The sequence below is a fragment of the Oculina patagonica genome, unplaced genomic scaffold (assembly GCF_052425735.1).
Source record: "Oculina patagonica isolate OP01 unplaced genomic scaffold, crgOcupat unplaced845, whole genome shotgun sequence".
Lineage (NCBI taxonomy): Eukaryota > Metazoa > Cnidaria > Anthozoa > Scleractinia > Oculinidae > Oculina > Oculina patagonica.
This window is the reverse complement of record NW_027558741.1, coordinates 2,338-8,300: the sequence shown is the minus strand read 5'-3', so window position 1 is coordinate 8,300 and position 5,963 is coordinate 2,338. Positions and strand designations below refer to the sequence as shown.

The window sequence follows — 5,963 nt, the reverse complement described above, 5'->3', positions numbered from 1 at the left end:
ATCCTTTATTTTATTTCAAACAAAGCGTACAAACTTTCACATTATATGCTCATATCAACAACAGGTGATACTTAATAATTGTTTGTTTATAAAAAAAAAATAAAAATAAAATATTTATTTTTTTTTAAAAGAAATAAAAATAAAAAACTGAAAAACACACACAAGTAACACAACTACACAAGTAACACAACGCACAAACAGTCGAAACAGACAGAAAACAATCAAATTATGTAATCAAAATTGTGAAACTTTAGGATTATTTATCCTTCTGAGTTCTGAGTGCTGAAAATCTGGATCACAGTCATGAAAAGTGACAGAAAATGCTAGCAATTCTTTTTTGAAGAAAAAACGAAAAAAATGCTCGTTTTCCCAAAAAATGCCGAAAAAAATGCTAGCATAATCGAGAAAGGCCTATCTTCCTATGCCTGCAAAAAAAACACACACACACAGAAACACATTTAGCCTTTATTTAACAACTATTTATCGAAGTGGAGTTGGCTAGTCAGGGATATTTTCCTCGCCTTTTTAGTATTTAAATATTGAGATAACATAATCCTAAAAGATTGAAAATTTTTAACTCATTTATTCCGGTCGACGATTACAATTTTCCTGTGCAAGTTGCTCGCAGGTGAATAGCAAAGGATATCCCGAGTTTGAGTAGCCAGTCAGAGGGTGCCAACAACGCTATTCACTGCTTTAATTCGTATTAAAAATAGTTATTTAATAATCACTTGCAATCAGTGAGAACAAAAATACATTTATTGTTTTCTAAAAAATTCACCATGGAAAAAGAACTAGTGCAAGATCCTGCAAGATCATATGCTTCATCTTACTACAGAGGACAAAGAATCTTCACAAAAAGGACATATTGAAAAATGGCAGCAGAGACAACAGAAACGTTTCGAAAAATATAACTGTGACACTCCTTGAGCTTGTCACACTGGTGAATTCCAGAAGCTAAAATTCCAAGAGCTGTATATCTAACTCACTTTAATCTTCTGTTGAAAGGCAAGAGAGATGATAAAGTCTGAAGGGTCATTGCACGTGTCTCAACAAACAGAAAGAAGCGCTCTACACATAGTCCCTACGCAGATTTCTTATCAGACAATGAATCTAGTGATTCTGGTGAAGATAGCGAATGAAAACTTGTTCTGCATTACAGCTAGTGCAGAGTACTCAGAGAGCGAGAACTATGCTGAGGAGAACAATGCAAAGGAAAATCTGGTACCAGCTTAACCGTTAATTACCTCGCTAAACTCGCTAAATAATAAAACAAAAATACACATAAAAACAGATAGCCCCCCTCTTTGTATGCAGATTTCCTGATGACCCCCCTCTGAGTGTCCTGGATTTATCATGACCCACCCCCTATTCTTGCCGGCCCACCCCCTGGCATAAATAATGAATGCTCCCTTAGCCCTTTAAACCCTGGTCGTTATAAATCTCTCACTTCTCTCTACCTATGTGTAGCAAATTCAGCTGGGTAGTTTGAAAGTATTTGGAAGCTAATCATTTCAGACACTCGAAATCAGATTCTCCAAAGGAAAATCATAGAAGACGTATGAGATACAGTATGGAGAATTTGGATCTTGAGATTTGGAATTAGAACTTGGCTGTAGCAGGATAATGCGCATGTACAACTTTGACTTGAAGGCAAATTTCTTTCAGATACTACATAAAGGATCTAGCAACGAGATTGTGGAAGGGACTGTAAGGGTTAAAATTATTATTATTGTGCTGGATATGGCATCAAACTATTTTACCCCATATTTATGCTTTTATACCTGCCAACTTTTTCTGGGTCAAAGGCGTGAGATTTTTATCCTGAGAGTGCGAGGATTTCCGAAGACTATACGACCATGTCCGAGTTTCCGAAGACGTCCCGAACATATCCCGATCCCAGTCCGTGGACGAGTTCCCAGTTGTTCTGTTCCCCACGCGTGCTTTCACTCATTTCATCGGGTCTAAAAAAGTGAATTTTTGCATACGAACCCTGAAGCCTTTGATTAAAAGTTGACTTTTTTTTTGTTAAGCTGTTTAAAAGTTCTTTGGTTAGAAACTGGACCTTATACTCCAAAATTTTTCCCGCCACTTGTTCCCGCCATTTGGCGGCCTGCCCAGTCAAGCGCTTTCTGATTGGTTGCTTTCAGGACGTGTTGCCTTCTGATTGGTTACCTTCGTTAACGCCGTGGACGCGTCTGCGTCTTGCATGAGAAAGTTTCAACATCATTTATACAGAGTCCTTGGAAGTATAGATTATGGTAGGTTTATTTACAAAATATTGAATAATTTCAACCACCGAGTTATACATTTTCTCTTAAATACTCTCTTCTTTGCGTAACTAAATTGTTATTTCTTATGTCGACCTTTTCAGCCATTTGCAGGCAAGAAGGCAGACGGAATCAAGATTCTAGGCAGGCACTGAGGTGAGTAAATTATTTTCCGTTTGTGCGTTCTTAATTTTTTTTTTTTTTTTTATGATTGACCAAGGCCATCCTAATAAAATGTTTCGTTTCCCATCGCCCCGTCTCTTGTGATGGTGAGTCGGTCGGTCGGTAGGGCTTTCCACAAGTTGCTCGAGATTTCCTAAAAAGTTGCCCGTAATTTCTCAAAAAGTTGCTCAAAAGTTGCTCCAAAAATCCAAAGAAGTTGCTTCTGACAATAAAAGTTGCTCGAAAGTTGCTCCAAAAAATCCAAAACGTTGCTTCTAATCCAACCTCCTTCCCAGGGCTTTTCCCTTGGTGATTTGGAAAAAAAGCCCTGGGAACGAGGTTGCTTCTAATCACGAGAATTTCTCTAAATATATGCTAATTTCCCTTTGAGATTAAGATTTCTAAGCAGTTTTATGCAATTTTACAGCAAAAGAACTATCTAAATAACATATTAAGGGTAAAATTTGTTAAATACAAGGATTTCTCTAACTGAGAAATATCAATGACGTCATGTTTGCTGCGAGTTTTGTAATGTTTTTTAAAACATTACAAAACCGAAAGTTGAAATGTCTTCAGATGTTCCTCGAAAGTCTTCGGCAATCTTCGTAAATCTTCGGAAACGTTCGTATTGCCTTTGAACAACACTCGGATAATCTTCGGAGATCTTCGGTCTGGAAATTGATCAAAATGCAACAAGTTGCTCGAGAGGAAAAAAGTTGCTCGTGGGGGAAAAAGTTGCTCGAATCATGAAAAGTTGCCAAAAAGTTGCCGAGCAACTTGTGGAAAGCCCTATCGGTCGGGTAAAAAAAGGAACACTTTAAGTCTGGGTTCATTTTAGAAGGCAGAAGATGCAGAACCGAAAGATTTTGTTTCAGTAGATCTCGCTGAGATTGTTGGTACAATGCCCTTGGCACGAAACAGCCTTTGGAATGTTTATCAATGTTAATTAAAGACAAGGACATCACATCATACCAATATTGTTGTTAATAAAACAAGATCGTGTGCTTGAAAATTAAAGTACTTGCCTCTTTCTCTCTTTTTTTTACATTTCGAAAAAAATGGGTCGGACGGGCGATGGGAAACGAAACATTTTATTGGGATGGCCCAACTGGATGAAAGGGGAAAAAACTAATATAAGGATTGTTTTTCTTAGCACGATGACGCTAGGAAAAAACTGAGATTTTGGAACATAATTATGTGTCAATGCTTTTAAAATAATACAACTAGACGCCCAAAGACTTTCGTCACCTCAAATGTGTTTTGATTAATTCACAACACAGAATGGACTGACAAATTCTATAATTATGTTTTTCGCCCACTTTGTCTGTAACTCCTTGAAATTAATTCCTTCAGAGTGTAAAAACTCGGTTTTGTGAGCAAAGGCTAGATAGTATTGTCGCAAAAAGTGGGGTATTTATTGTCAATATAGCCTCTGTCTGGACGCAGAAATCCATAAAGGCCGAGTTAGACGAGCAACATTTTCTATGTTGCGCAGCATTCCTGCATTGCAAGTTAAAAAGCGTTGTTGCGCGTACTACCAGCCGTGTTGCAAGTTGCGAGAACTTTTGCTCGGCGTAGACATGAGTATAACTGCGCGCAACATGTTGCTGCAACGTTTAACACGGATGGTAAAAAGCGCAACAACGCTTTTCAACAGTGTTGCGCAGCAAGTTGAAAGAAACTGTTGCCGGTATTTAGTGTTTTGCTTGAGATCACGTGACTCAATGGAAAGGCGCTGGTGAATTAGCAAGATTCTCGATTTTTAGGGCCTGGCTATAACGTGTAAGAATTCTCAGTGGCTTAAATGTTAGAGAAATTTGAAGAATTTGTTCGACTGAAAGATACCTTATGGGACGTTTCCCAGGCTCTCCTCGATTTTGCAAGAAGAGATGTATCGCGGGCGCATCGAAACCCACGCAATCAAAAGGCGGCAATTTTTACCTCGCCCGGATGGACTGAGGACGAAATGCATGATCAGTTAATTGATTTCCTTACTTTTTGTACAAGGCACTCACCTTGCGTTTCAGCGTTTCATAGAAGAAACGATGTCTGTTCTCCCTACCTTTTACCCAATGGCTCGACTTGGAATGGGCATTGGTCGGATATAAAACGAACATGTATAAGTTGCTTTAAACAGTCGTAAGTTCTTAGTCACATGCAATGCTTTATTTTAAGAGCACGTGCTGGCACGCGCCATCACTTTTTCTAATTCCCTTTTTAATTTTCAAGCGTTACATGAACTAAGGCTCTCACTCATAGAGGAAGAAGTCCTTTATGGCTATACCTGGTGATATCAAAGTTGACAAGCCACAAGAGAGTCGTCTTCGCTGGTAGACTTCAGCACTAACACAGCGCAACGGTAAGTTTCTTGCTTTTGTTATGCACTGCTAGTTTGGCGACTAAAAGTAGGTCAAAGTGTTTTTTCTGATTTTCAACGGAGCATGGTCAGGTTGAATCATCCGAGACTGAGTGAAAAGTGGCACGTTCGACATTAACCTGCGTGAGATGTAAGGTGTAAATTGCATAACACTAGGTAAAAATCCGCTATAGTGAAATCCCGACTTCTCAAACCTCCGAGGAAAACGAAAATTGGTTCGGAAAATCGGGGGAGTCGAGATATTCGGGGGTAAAATTGGCGTGTCTGACTGAGAGAAGGAAATCCACAGTAAACGACGTTTGGGTTAAGCAATCATGGATTACACTGTATTTTGTTTGAATTGAAATCCGCTCAGACCAGTGAAAAGATAAAAGGACATGCCGCAATGATCAAAGATCGTTGAATCCGTTGTTGACTGGTTTTGTTCTGCCCATCAAGATTTACGCTCTCCCCTAGATGTTAGAAGTTGAACTCAACCACACAATTTTCGCAGTTTTAAGTGGCGTGCAAGGAGTTTAACGGGCTTCACGCTTGTACAGTTTTCGTAATAGCGGATTTAAGTATTAAAACTTAAAACGAGAGGTCAATTTATGCGGGAATGCCAAATATTACAGGTGCATGAAATGCTGTTTCGCCAAGATTTGCATCAGAGGGATCTCTGCTTCACTGACTCTCCAAAGTAATTTTTGGCGATTTTGCGGCTCATTAACTTTTCAATTAGCTTTCGTCGCCTTTTAATTGGCGCTTGTGTGTTGAATGAACGGTTGAATGGTGTCAACGAGTCGGCCGCCCGTGGAGTCGGGGCAAAATAAGTTCGCTAAACTCGCTTTCGATCATTGCTTTTGTCTCGCTTTTTGTAATACCTCCATATACATTGCCATCCCGATTTCTCGAACCCAAGTCTTTTCGAATCCACCCCCCCCCCCCCTCACCGGGCCCCCTCAATACCTCGGACCAAGTCATTTCCCTTGGATATGCTTCACTCACTCAAATACCATATTTTCGATTTCTCGAACCAATTTTCTTTTCCCTCAAGATGTTGTAAATAGCGGTCATGTTGACTACAAATGCTGTCTTTTTCATTAGTTAAGTAAGGTGCTCATAAAGGCCGACTAGAAAAGAAGGGTTCTGTACTCCTTATAAAGCAGTCAGCA

The 5,963-nt window shown here is 39.3% G+C and overlaps 1 long non-coding RNA gene across 1 annotated transcript; it reads left to right on the top strand.

The window, feature by feature from the left end:
• The first annotated feature begins 1,822 nt into the window (after positions 1–1,822).
• Positions 1,823–4,794, top strand: LOC144641320 (uncharacterized). Its single transcript, XR_013568536.1, has 3 exons — positions 1,823–2,261; positions 2,375–2,426; positions 4,662–4,794. It is a non-coding gene; the product is annotated as an uncharacterized LOC144641320 (long non-coding RNA).
• Positions 4,795–5,963: the final 1,169 nt, after the last annotated feature.